The sequence below is a fragment of the Vulpes vulpes genome, chromosome 6 (assembly GCF_048418805.1).
Source record: "Vulpes vulpes isolate BD-2025 chromosome 6, VulVul3, whole genome shotgun sequence".
Lineage (NCBI taxonomy): Eukaryota > Metazoa > Chordata > Mammalia > Carnivora > Canidae > Vulpes > Vulpes vulpes.
Genome location: NC_132785.1, coordinates 127240052 through 127253452, shown reverse-complemented (window position 1 = coordinate 127253452; position 13401 = coordinate 127240052). Strand labels below are relative to the sequence as shown.

The following is a 13401-nucleotide window of genomic DNA, read 5'->3' as shown; positions in this document are numbered from 1 at the left end:
TCCTCCAACACAGATGCAACCAGAGGGCTCACGACCTTGGAAGAATGTTACAATCAGCTGGAGTGCATCATTTCTGAGGAGTACAGAGCAGAGCAGGTGATTAAAAAAATGAGATATTTTCCCACTGGTCCTTGCTTTATATCTTTCATTAAGTCAGGCATTTAGGAAACCATTACTGGAGAATATTTATTTCATTGTCTTTTACAAAAAATGAACTGCTTGGAACTTCCCAGTCATCCAGAATATAAAAACTGTCTAAAATTTGTCCTGTCCATACCATCCTAGCCAAAGAGGGGACAGTCACGTACCATTCATTTCTCTTTGGACTTTAGTGTTTTCAAATTATATGAATTGTACTTCTTGCCTCTTCACATATTTTTAAAATTGGACAATGTTTCTACAATTCACTTTTTAAAAATATATTTCCTTATTGATATTTCAGTGATCTAATTATAATCAAGAATGGAAACACATGAAGAGAAAGACCACATTTCTTTTGTGTTGGACCTCAGAGTTCCAGACACATATCATTCATCATCCATGACTCATACGCTGGCAGTTATCATCATTGGTCCAAAAAGACCACCTTCTCCTCATTCATTTCTACATTGTTCGTTGATTAATTCATTAATTCACAATTTAAAACTATATGATTCACAAAACTTAAAGAAGAAACTGTTATCCATAATATGTATCTAGAATCATTCACACATCACTATATCTTTCAACAATTATCCTGCTTTTCATAAATGTTATGTAATACTTCATTTTAATCCTATATTTGTCACTAGGACACAGTTGGCCTTCTTTGATTACAGTTCATACTTTCTATTGATACAATGAAGATCCTTAAAAAATACCAGAAACAAGACAAGAACTTTGATTATTACTCACATTTGTCTCCTGTCTCCCCAGTACAGAAATACAATTCTGGGGCTCTTGATCAGGGTAAAATCCTTGAAGCATGTCTAATTTTTCTGTCCTGAGGAGTATAAAGCAGAGCATATCATAAAAATAGTCAAGATATTCTCTACTGGTCCTTGCTTTTAACCTTTCATTAAATCCATTGTTGGTCACCTATTAATTCGGTGTAAATGTTTTTTTCTCTTAAGAAAATGAATAACTTTGATCTTACAGTGACCCAGAATCTGAACATTGTCTATGACTTATACTATCTATGTCATCCTTAGCCATACATATAACACTTGGGTAGCTCTTACTTTTAATTAAACTTCACAGTTTTCAAAGAATGTTAATACTATTTCTTGCATAATAACATATTTCTATAACTGGATAATGCTTTATTACATTTCTTTTTATATTTGTTTATTGATTATTTCATTGATCCAATTATTAAAATTGAAAGAAAATGCATGGACACTAACACCAAAAACCAGATCCTTGTATATTCTAGACATCTGTCCACACAGGATCTCTTCAAACAATAGGAATAAACTAGATTTCTTTTCTGTTGGACCTCAGAGTTCCAGACACGTATTCATCATATATGACTCATACGCCACCAGTGGTCATCATTGATCCAATATTGTCCCTTTTCTTCATTCATTTCTTATTGTTTACTGAGTAAATCATTAATTCACTAATAATTTTAAATGCTGCAATTCACAAAAACTGAGGAAAAACTTGTATGTTTTTCTATCTCTACCTAGATAATTCTCACATTGATACATTTCTTTAATTATATATCTTCAGTTCCCATGGATTAATCACTGCAACAGTTTATATATCCCATATTTATCACTGAAATATAGTGCCTCTATTATATATTGTAGTTTTTAATAATATAGTGAAATACCTTTTAAAAACAATGCATAAACCAAGAAAAAAATTTCAACTGTTACTTACATTTATCCCATCCTCCATTATACAGAGGCAACCACAGAACTCAGGATCATGGAAGATGTTAAATCAGCTCAAGTATGTCCGTTCTGAAGAGTACAGAGTAGAGCAAGATTAAAAAAAAAAAAAAAGATTGGGATATTATATACATTGGTCCTTGCATCCCATCTTCAATTTAGTGAATCATTAAGCAGTGCTTTGCAATAATTCACATTTTATTTTCTCATAAGTAAATGAAAAATATCGATCTAGCCACTAATGAAAAGTATAAACATTGACTATTAATTATCAAGAATTATATCATCCTCAGGCAAATAACAAGTCCTGTACCATATATTCCCTTATAGGTGTCACTATTTTAAATATACACTAATATTAGTCCTTACCTAACCACATATTTTTATAATTGGACAAGATTTCACTGCTTTCATCCTTATTTATTTATATGTTTGTTTATTATTTCATTGATCCAATTATAAAAATTGAAAGAAAATGTATGAACATAAGGACCAAAACGAAGATCCTTATATATTCTTGATAGCTGTCTATAGAATTACCTAATACAGGACAATAAACCAGATTCCACTTCTGTTGGACCTCAGAGTTCCAGACATGTATTCATCGTATATGACTCATACGCCACCAGTGGTCATCATCGATCTAGCATTGCTCCTCTTTTCCTTCATTCAATTCTACATTGTCTATTGACTGATTCATTAAATCACTAACAATAATGCTAGGACCCTATCATTCACAAAAGCCCAAGAGAAGTCATAATATCTTTAATCTGTAAATAGAATCATTCTCACATCAACACATCTCTTTTAAAATGATGCTGTTAAAAAAATAAATAAATAAAATAAAATGATGCTGTTATTTATGTATTAATCAATATAATGTTTCATAAAATTCAATATTCATCACTGAGCTATTGTTGGCTTTTTGTAAGTCTACTACATGGACTTTCAAATAATATACTGATTCACTGAATAAAATAATCATTGGAGCCAAGACAAGAAATTGGAGATTACTCACATTGTTCTCTGTGCTAACACAGAGATGCAACCACAGAGCTTGCCACCATGGAATATTGTTTAATTCAGCTCAAATGTGTCCATTTTGAGAAATGAAAAGCACAGTCGATGATAAATATAAAATAAAATAAAATAAATAAAATAAAATAAAATAAAATAAAACACTTATTTCCATTGATTCTTGCTTTCCACATTTCATTTACTCAGGCATTTAGATATTTATAAATATTTCATAACATTGATTTTTTCTTATACAACAATGCAAAAATCCTCAAACTTGAGACTGACCCAGAACAATGAAATTGACTTTTTTTTTTAATTTTTTTTTAATTTTTTATTTATTTATGATAGTCACAGAGAGAGAGAGAGGCAGAGACACAGGCAGAGGGAGAAGCAGGCTCCATGCACCGGGAGCCTGATGTGGGATTCGATCCCGGGTCTCCAGGATCGCGCCCCGGGGCCAAAGGCAGGCGCTAAACCGCTGCGCCACCCAGGGATCCCTGAAATTGACTCTTAATTGTTCATGTCTAAATGACTGTGGGCTAAAGTGACACTCTTGATTCATTTAATTCTTAATGGGTGTCAGTATTTGAAATTTTTATTAATATTTCATGCCTAAATACAGGTCTTCATAGTTGGACATCTTCACGCTTTTATATTTATCTGCTATTCATATATCTCCATGGTTCTATCCTTGATCCACTTGTAATAATAAATATGAATCTATGAACCCAATAAAAACATTATCTTTGTTCTTTCAGAAAAACTGTCCATAGGATCAAATAAACAGGAAGACTATGTACTGAACTGGACCTCAGAGTTCTAGATACACAGGATTCATCATCCAAACTCATCTGCCACCAGTCATTATCATAGGTACAAAAAAGTCCCACTTTTTCTTCATTAATTTCTACATTGTATCAATTCAATCATTAATTTTTTGATCATAGTAAAATATGCAATTAACAAAACCTAAATAATCAACAATTTGAATATTCCTAACATCTATCTACAGAATAATTGCCAACATAGATTATATCTCTCTCATTAATCAATCTCAATGTTAAGTATTATCAATTAATCAGTGTTCCATATCATATTTATCACTGGGCCATAATTTACTTTTTTATTACATTTATTAATTTTTTAATAATACTGTGAATACCCTTAAATGACCCAAACCAAGATAGAATCTCTAATTACTACTCACCTTGGTTTACTCTCCTAAGACACAGGAAATACAACAATCTTGATCAGGGTGGAAGCTGAAACCAGCTGGAGCATCTGTCCTGAAGAGAACCAAGCAGATAACATGAGGACAAAAATGAGACATTCTTCCACTGACACTTGCTCTACATCTTTCATTAAGTCAGGCATTTAGGAAACCATTATTGGAGAATATTTATTTCATTGTCTTTTACAAAAAATGAACTGCTTTGAACTTCCCAGTCATCCAGAATATAAAAACTGTCTAAAATTTGTCCTGTCCATACCATCCTAGCCAAAGAAGGGACAGTCACGTACCATTCATTTCTCTTTGGACTTCAGTGTTTTCAAATTATATGAATTGTACTTCTTGCCTCTTCACATATTTTTAAAATTGGACAATGTTTCTACAATTCACTTTTTAAAAATATATTTCCTTATTGATATTTCAGTGATCTAATTATAATCAAGAATGGAAACACATGAAGAGAAAGACCACATCTCTTTTGTGTTGGACCTCAGAGTTCCAGACACGTATCATTCATCATCCGTGACTCATACGCTGGCAGTTATCATCATTGATCCAAAAAGACCGCCTTCTCTTCATTCATTTCTACATTCTTTATTAATTCATTAATACCCTAATTATAATTTTAACACTGTATGATTCACAAAAACTCAAAAGGGCCTTGATTGCCTTAATATATATCTGAACAAATCCCACATTATTATATATCTGTCATATTTACTATCATTTTTTCATAAATGCTTTCATCATTGTAATATTTCATTTTAACCCCATATTTGTCACTAGGACTCAGTTGAACATCTGAGTATATTTCATCTTTTTTAGTACTACAGTGACTACTCTTAGACATACCACCCAAACCAAGACAAGAATATTGGTTATTACTCACATTGGTCTTCCAACTCCTAAAACAGAGATGGAACTGGAGCTCCATAATCAGGGAAGGTGTGGTATGTCTGTTCTGAGGAGTATAAGGCAGAGCAAATGATAAGAAAGGTTGAGACATTCTTTCCATCGGTCTTCACTTTCCCCCGCCCATGTAGTCAGTCATTTGGGCAATCATTAATTTGGTGTACATATTTTTCCCCTTAAGAAAACAAACTTCAAATTTATCACTGACTCAGATGTTGAGCATTGTCTATAACTTATCCTGTTAATACCATCATCCTTAGCTGCTATACCACTTGCATCTAAGTGAACTGCAGAGTTTTCATGATATATTAATAGTATTTCTTGCATAATTGCATATTTTTATAATTAGGCAATGCTTCACTTCTTTCATCATTTTTATTTATATATTTATTTATAGAATCTCTTATTCGTCTAATTGCAATGATACATATAAATGCATGAACTTTAAAATCAAAAACAAGATCTTAGTGTATTCCTGACATATATCTTTTGGATACCTTCAAATAATGAGAATGTACTAGATTAATTTTTCATTGGACCTCAGAGTTCCACGTATTCATCGTATATGACTCATACGCCACCAGTGGTCATCATCGATCCAATATTGTCCCTCTTTGTTATATTCTCTCTGTATGTTGATTAAATCATTGGTTCACTAATAATTTAAAACCCTACTATTCAGAAAAATTGAAATGAGTCTTTATGTCCTTAAACTGAATATAGACTTGTTCTCACATTATTATCCTTCATTAATTATCTTCAGTTTTCCATATATGCATTAATCAATATAATATTTTCTAAAACTCAATATTTATCACAGAGCTACAGTTAGCCTCCTATGATTCTACATGGAATTTTCAAATAATACACCAAATGTGTCAAGAAAAAAAAATCAACGAAGCAAAGACAAGAAATTTGATTATTACTCACATTGGTTTCTGTGTGTTTCTGTCACACAGATGGCATCATAGAGCTCACTGCCATGGAATAATGCTTGGTTAGCTCAAATGTGTCCATTCTGAGAAGTACAAACCATAGTCGATAACAGGAAAAAATTATAAAAGTTTTATCCTCATTGATTCTTGCCTTCCACATTGAATTTACTGAGTCATTTAGGAATTCATAAATTTTTTGTAATATAGATCTTTGTCTCTTAACAAAAAGGAAAATTTCAAACTTGACACTTACCAGGAATAATGAAACTGACTCTTAATTATTCATGTCTATATAATCTTTGGCCAAAGAAGGGGCATCCTTGAAAAATCTATTTCATGGAGGGCATCAATATTTGCAAATTTTATCAGTATTTCTTGCCTCAACATATTATGTTCATAGTTAGATAATAACTCACTTTTTCTTCTTAATCTATTATTTATATTTCCTTTAATGGTTCTATCATTGTTCCACTAATAATAACAAATATAAATATATTCATCCAAGGGACACCTGGGTGGCTCAGTTGGTTAAGTGTCCAACTCTTGATTTCAGCTCAGGTCATGATCTCAGAGTCATGGGGTCAAGCTCCAAGTTAGGCACCACATCCAGTGTGGAGCCTGCTTAGGATTCTCTATCCCTCTCCCTCTGCCCTTGTCCTCAATCAATCAATCAATCAATACCTCTAAAATAAGAACATGATCTTTATTCATTCCTAACATCTGTCCATAGGATCAAATAAACAGAGAAAACAGAATACTTATTGTATTGCACCTCAAGGTTCCAAACACATACTGTCGACTGTCCAGGATTCATCCCCCACCTGTCATCCTCACTGGTTCCATTAGAGGTTAGTTTATACACTCATATAGTTCTATCAGTTAAATCATATCTTCATTGGTAATAATGAAATCAATACACGATTAACAAAAACTGAAGAACATGATACTTGAATATCCCTAACCTCTTCCTATAGAAGCATTGCCAAAATCAATCTCTTTCATTAATAAATATCAATATTACATATTATCAGTTAATCAGCATATTTCATATAATAGCATTGAGCCATAGTTAATTTTTCATTATATTTATTACATTTTAATAATATCATGAAAGCCCTGGAACAAATGACCCAAACCAAGAAAAGAACTTTGAGCATTACTCACATGGTCTCTTTCCTATAAAAGGGAAACATGGTGACCTTGATCACAATAAAGGTAGAAATCACCTTGAGCTTCTATTCTGAAAAGTACCAAACACAAAAAGCGATAAAAAGATTGAGACTTTCTCTCAACTGATCCATGTATTTGTCTATTGATTATTTCATGGTTCAATTATAGTAAGAAATGGAAATGCATGAGGAGAAAGAACACATCACTTTTGTGTTGGACCTCAGAGTTTCAGACACATATTACTCATCATTCATGACTCATACGCCGGCAGTTATCATCACTGATCCAGAAAAGACGGCTTTCTCTTCATTCATTTCACTATTGTTTATTGATTAATGTATTAATTCATTAATACTTAAACTCTATTATTTATAAAACCCCAACAAAGCCTTGATAATCCCTAATATGCTTCTAGATCCATTTTCACATCATTATAGCTCTATCATTTATTAGCTTTTCATACATGCATTAATCAATATCACACTTCCTATAAACCTCTTATTTATCAATAGGATGAAGATAACCCTCTTTGTTTATATTTCAAATATTTTATTGCTATAGTAAATACCCTTAGACAAACAATCCAAACCAAGACAAGAAATGTGATTATGCTTACACTGGTCTCCAGTCTCCTAAAATAGATGTAACCTTAGAGGTCGGGATCAAGGAAGAATCTTTAAATCAGGTCCAGTTCTCTTCTAAGGAGTACAAAACAAAGTAGGTGATTAAAACATTTGAGACATTCTCTCCATTGATCCCAGCTTCAACATCCACATAGCTCTCTAGACAATCATTAATTTGGTATATATATTTAGTCTGTTAAGAAAACAAACAACTTTGATCTTGCCACTGAGCCAGAATAGAAACACTGTCTATAACTTATACTGTCTACATCATTCTTACCCTAAGAGGTAATGGTCAAATACCACTCATTTCTAACTGAACTTCAGGGTTTCCTTCACAGGTTAATAGTATTTCTTGCCTCACCTCATATTTTTATAATTGGACAATGCTTTACTCTAGTCATCTTTAATTATTTCTATATTTATTTGTAGATTCTCACATTTATCCAGTTATAATAATTTTAAAATGCATGAATACCAAGATCAACAACAAACCCATCATTTATTCCTGACTATAGGATGTCTATTGGATGCTTTCAAACAATGGGAATGGACTAGACCAATTTTATGTTAGCCCTCAGAGTTCCAGACAGGTATTCATCATATACAAATCATATGCCACCAGTGGTCATCATCGATCCAATATTGTCCCTCTTCGACATGTTTCTATTTGTTCATTTATCAAATCATTAATTCACAAATAACTTTTGAGCACTAAAACTCAAAAAAAGAGGCTGTAAGCCTCAAATCTATATACAGAATTAAAATCACATCAAATATAACTCCCGTTAATATCCTCAGCTTTTCACACATGCATTAATCAATGTGTTTCATATATCCCATATTTAACACTGAGATCCAGCTGCCTTCTTTAATTATATTCTACACATTTTAATAACACAGTGAATAACCTTTAAAAAATCCACTTAAATTGAGAAAAGAACTTCAACTGTTACTCACATTAATCTCCATCCTCCTATTATATAGAGGCAACCACAGAATTCATGCCCACGGAAGACACTGAATCATCTCTTGTGAGTTCATTCTGAGGAGTACAGAACAGAGCAGATAATTAAAAAAAATTGAAACCTAATCCACATTGATCCTTGCCTTCTGGTTTCATTTACTCAGTATTTAGGTATTTATTATTGTTTCTTTATATATATTGTCACGTTATAAAAATTCAATCTTTAGGCTGAGGAAGAACAATTAAAGTGACTCATACCTCGTACCCAGACTTGCCCATATACCCATGGTCAAAGAGATGACCTTTTGATCCACTTACTTCTTAATGGACATCATTCAATGTTTGCAATTTTTAGTAATAATATAGCCTGCCTTGCTACATGGGCTTGTATTTCGACAATTCCTCACCCTATTCTTCCTTATATGTTTATTTATATTTACTTGATGGTTCTATCATTAAGCCATTAATAATAACAAGTCTGTATCTATGAAACAATACAAGAATATGATCTTATTCCCTATAGCTTTCTGTAAAATCAATTTCAACAGAACATCATGTTCTGTGTTGGACCTCAGAGTTTCAGACACATAGTTTCATCGTCCATGACTCCTATGCCACTGGTCATCATCACGGGTCCAGGACTGAGTCTCTTCTTAGTTCATTTCTACTTTTGTATGAATTAAAGTATCAATTCATAGATAATTATAAAAATAATACATGGTTCACAGGAACCCAAAAATAAGATCCTTTAGTATCACTAACATCAATTTACAGAATCATTATCCAAATGGACTGCATGACCTCTATCCTATACGTTACTGATTAATCAACATAATGTTTCTTATCACATTTATCTTGAGGCCACAGTTAATTTTTTATTAATTTAATACTTTTTAGTTATACCATGATTATCCCTAAACAAATATCCCATTCTAAGACAACCACTTTGACCACTGTTCACCTTCGTCTTTTTCCATACTCAAAGGGAACACTATGATCTTCATTACGGCAGGAGCTGAAATCAGCTCAAGCATCTGTTCTGAAGAGGAACAAGCAGATAATATGATAAAAATATTGAGATATTCTCTCCATTGATTCTATTAACTTGTAGTAATTTAGGCATTTATTTAATTATTATAATTTTCCCCTTAATAAATTCAAATGTCAAAGTTGTAACTGACTTAGTAACTACTACTTAGTCTCCATATCACTCTTACTCAGACTTGTGCACATGAATCTTTTATTTCCCATTCTGATTTATATTAAGATCATTTTACTTATTACATATTATAGCAATGAACAATGCTTCACTCTCTTCATAGTCATTTACTATATATTTATGCTACTATTCATTTTTTATAACAATACTTTTAAATATTCATGTACACAAAGCCCAAGAACATAATCCTCACATATGCCTGACATCTCTCTGTAGGGTCCCTTCAAATGGGAAAAGGACTAGGTTTCTTTTCTGTTGGACCCCAGAGTTTCAGGCCTGTAGTGGTCATCATCCAAGACTTGCATGCCACCACTTGTCATCATTTATCCAGTTATGTCCCTCATTATCTTCAATCATGTCCACATATTTTTATTAATTCATCAATTCACTAATAATAATAAAATAATATGTAGGGGTCCCAAAAAGTTAAAACAAGTCTCTTGAATATCTCTAACATTTATCTACAGAATTAACTCCCACTGATAATATATAATATTCAATAACTGACCTCAATGTTTCCCACATAGATTAACTAACATAATGCTTCATATTAACCTGTTTCTAATTATTTGGTCATTGCTGGCAATCAAAAATTATACTTCACAATTTTTTAATAATGCAGTGAAAACCTTTTTGAAAAACGAAGAAAAGAATTTTGACCATTACTCACATTGGTCTCCATGCTCGTCACACATAGATGCAACCACAGAGCTTGAGACAATGGTGAACTGCTTAAATCACCAAAGATGACCATTCTAAGGAGTATAAGAAGATCAGGGGATAAAAGATTGAGACCTTATGTTCATTCTTCCCTATATTCCACCTTTCATTCAGTCAGTCATTTAGATAGGCAGTGACTTGGGATTACATATATTTTATTTTCTATTAAGTACACAAACAATAACAATCTCCACCCCGCCATCAAAGAATATTAACACTATCACTTAACACAGTCTATACCAACAACTTTAGCCAAAAAAAACAATACCCTTATACCATCTCTTTCTTAATGGATATGTCTTTTCAATATAATTAATGTGTTACTATATTAATTTTTGCCTAACCAAATTGGCAAGGCTTGGTTAATTGGACAAGGCTTCACCTTCTTCATTTAAATTTGTCTACACATTTGTGTATTAATAATTTCATTGATCCAATTATAAAAATAGGAAGAAAATTCATGAACATAATGACCAAAATCACAATCTTTATATATTCCTCTAGATCACATCAAACAGGGACAATGGAGTAGATTCCATCTGTGTTGGACCTCAGAGTTCCAGACACGTATTCATCGTGCACAACTCATACGCCACCAGTGGTCATCATCGATCCAATACTGTCCCTCTTTTTCATCTTTTGTCTCTATGTTATTTATTGATCAACTCATAATTTAGTAATTATACTTTTAAAAAGATTGTTCACAGAACCCACAAAGTGCCTAGAAATCCCAAATATCTATTTAGAATCATTCTCATGTCAATATCATTTTCATTAATTATTCTCAATTTGTATTACATGCATTAATCAAGATGATGCTTCATATTAATCCCATATTTCTCAGTGGGATATTCAGACTCCACTGATTATATTCCATGATTTTCAATAGTGCACTGAATACCCTTAAATAAAGTATGAAACTAAGACCATAAGCTTGACTATTACTCACATGGTCTCCATGCTCCTAATACATGAATGCAACCCGAGAACTTGGGACCATGGAAAAATCCCTATTATGTGCTTGACAGGTCCATTCTAAGGAGTACAGAGTAGAGCAGACAATAGAAAATTTTAGATCCTATATCCATTGATCCTTTTTTACTGCATTTCATTTATTCATTTAGGCATGCAGTATTTTTTCTTTTATCTAAAGGAAAGCTTAAACTTGAGACAGATCAAAAACAATAATGACTTTTAATTATCAGTGCCTATATAATTCTTAAGCAAAAGGGCAAAAATGTATTCTATTTATTGCTTCATGACCATTTTTGCTCATTCTTATGTCACCACATATATTCCTATCTGGACAATGTTTCACCTTATTTATCTGTGTTTTACATTCTTAATGTTTTAATCACTGATCCATTCATAAAAATATCTAAAAATATCAAATCAAAATAAAAATATGAGTTTTGATATTTCTACATTGACCCATGGGATCATTTACAACAGAAAATAGGCTAGATTTTGTTTTGTGTTGACTCAGAGCTCCAGACATGTAGCAACCAAACAGGAAGAACTCCTATGCCAACAGTTTTTATCACTGGTCTATGTTTGAGCCTCCTTCTATTCATTTGTTTCCACATTTGTAATAACTACATTGTTAATTCATTGGTAATAAAAATCAATACATGATTCACAAAATTAAAAAAAGACCCTTGAATAAACCAAATTTCTATCTTTAGAATCATGTTACACAAAGATCACATCTTCCATTAGTTGACCTCAATGTTGCACATTATCAATGAATCAACAATATTTCATATCCTATTTCTCATCAGGCCATAGTTAACTTTTTGATTTCACTTACTACTTTTAAATAATACCATGAACTCTCTTAAACAAATTACCCAGACCAAAGTAAGGCCTTTGACAGTTATTCACCTTGGTTTCTTTTCTAACACAAAGGTCACATAACAACCTAAATCACCATAGATGCTAAAATCAGCTCTGTGCATTCACTCTGAAGACTTGATTAAATATATGATATAAGCAGACAATATGATAAAAGATTTAGTTATTATCTCTATATTTTCCACCACTTATAATATATAGTCATTTAGGCATTTATTAATTTTTGGTAATATTTATTTTTCCTTTAATAAAATAAACTTCAAATTAATATTGACTGAGAGCAATAACTGACTATTCCCTATCATTATCTAAATCATCCTTAGCCAAATACATGACATACTTGGTCTTTTTTTTTAAGCCATTCCTTTACACTAATATGCATTTCTTTAGTATATGTTTTATTTTATAAACAAAGCTTCATTCTCTCCATATTTAGCCATTTATACATGTTTATTTATTCTTGCATTAATACTTTTATAATAATATTTTAAAGCTTCATGAACTCAAAGACCAAGAATAAAATCCTTATATATTCCTGACACCCATCCATACATTCCCTTCATAAAGGAAAGTAGACCAGATTCCATTTGTGTTGGAACCTCAGAGCTCCAGAAAATGTCTCCATCATATATGATTCATATACCATCCATCATCACTGGTGGTCCAGGACTAGCTTCCTTTCTCCACAACCACCTACATTTGTTCACCATGTAATTCATTAATAAAGAAATATACATAAATCACATGAAAAAAACAAGAATAAGATCCTTTAATATTTCTAACATCCATATACACAATCATTTCCACTGAGACCAAATTTCTTTCATTAACTTAGCTTAGTGTTTTATACATGCATTAATCAACACAGTGCTT

General features: G+C 32.0%; 12 non-coding genes and 1 pseudogene across 12 annotated transcripts; all 13 read right to left on the bottom strand.

The window, feature by feature from the left end:
- Positions 1-501: 501 nt before the first annotated feature.
- Positions 502-576, bottom strand: LOC112930389 (small nucleolar RNA SNORD113/SNORD114 family). The gene has a single exon (XR_003237149.1). It is a non-coding gene; the product is annotated as a small nucleolar RNA SNORD113/SNORD114 family (small nucleolar RNA).
- An 895-nt stretch (positions 577-1471) lies between these two features.
- Positions 1472-1543, bottom strand: LOC112930366 (small nucleolar RNA SNORD113/SNORD114 family). Its single transcript, XR_003237129.1, has one exon. It is a non-coding gene; the product is annotated as a small nucleolar RNA SNORD113/SNORD114 family (small nucleolar RNA).
- A 908-nt stretch (positions 1544-2451) lies between these two features.
- On the bottom strand, positions 2452-2523 carry LOC112930379 (small nucleolar RNA SNORD113/SNORD114 family). The gene has a single exon (XR_003237140.1). It is a non-coding gene; the product is annotated as a small nucleolar RNA SNORD113/SNORD114 family (small nucleolar RNA).
- Positions 2524-3701: 1178 nt separating this feature from the next.
- Positions 3702-3775, bottom strand: LOC112930407 (small nucleolar RNA SNORD113/SNORD114 family). Its single transcript, XR_003237163.1, has one exon. It is a non-coding gene; the product is annotated as a small nucleolar RNA SNORD113/SNORD114 family (small nucleolar RNA).
- An 836-nt stretch (positions 3776-4611) lies between these two features.
- Positions 4612-4686, bottom strand: LOC112930392 (small nucleolar RNA SNORD113/SNORD114 family). The gene has a single exon (XR_003237151.1). It is a non-coding gene; the product is annotated as a small nucleolar RNA SNORD113/SNORD114 family (small nucleolar RNA).
- An 887-nt stretch (positions 4687-5573) lies between these two features.
- LOC112930393 (small nucleolar RNA SNORD113/SNORD114 family) lies at positions 5574-5641 on the bottom strand (annotated as a pseudogene).
- A 1717-nt stretch (positions 5642-7358) lies between these two features.
- Positions 7359-7433, bottom strand: LOC112930390 (small nucleolar RNA SNORD113/SNORD114 family). The gene has a single exon (XR_003237150.1). It is a non-coding gene; the product is annotated as a small nucleolar RNA SNORD113/SNORD114 family (small nucleolar RNA).
- Positions 7434-8338: 905 nt separating this feature from the next.
- Positions 8339-8410, bottom strand: LOC112930395 (small nucleolar RNA SNORD113/SNORD114 family). The gene has a single exon (XR_003237153.1). It is a non-coding gene; the product is annotated as a small nucleolar RNA SNORD113/SNORD114 family (small nucleolar RNA).
- Positions 8411-9299: 889 nt separating this feature from the next.
- Positions 9300-9373, bottom strand: LOC112930398 (small nucleolar RNA SNORD113/SNORD114 family). Its single transcript, XR_003237155.1, has one exon. It is a non-coding gene; the product is annotated as a small nucleolar RNA SNORD113/SNORD114 family (small nucleolar RNA).
- Positions 9374-10209: 836 nt separating this feature from the next.
- Positions 10210-10284, bottom strand: LOC112930402 (small nucleolar RNA SNORD113/SNORD114 family). Its single transcript, XR_003237158.1, has one exon. It is a non-coding gene; the product is annotated as a small nucleolar RNA SNORD113/SNORD114 family (small nucleolar RNA).
- A 934-nt stretch (positions 10285-11218) lies between these two features.
- On the bottom strand, positions 11219-11290 carry LOC112930378 (small nucleolar RNA SNORD113/SNORD114 family). The gene has a single exon (XR_003237139.1). It is a non-coding gene; the product is annotated as a small nucleolar RNA SNORD113/SNORD114 family (small nucleolar RNA).
- Positions 11291-12150: 860 nt separating this feature from the next.
- Positions 12151-12225, bottom strand: LOC112930359 (small nucleolar RNA SNORD113/SNORD114 family). Its single transcript, XR_003237123.1, has one exon. It is a non-coding gene; the product is annotated as a small nucleolar RNA SNORD113/SNORD114 family (small nucleolar RNA).
- Positions 12226-13121: 896 nt separating this feature from the next.
- LOC112930355 (small nucleolar RNA SNORD113/SNORD114 family) lies at positions 13122-13194 on the bottom strand. The gene has a single exon (XR_003237119.1). It is a non-coding gene; the product is annotated as a small nucleolar RNA SNORD113/SNORD114 family (small nucleolar RNA).
- Between the last annotated feature and the right edge of the window lie 207 nt (positions 13195-13401).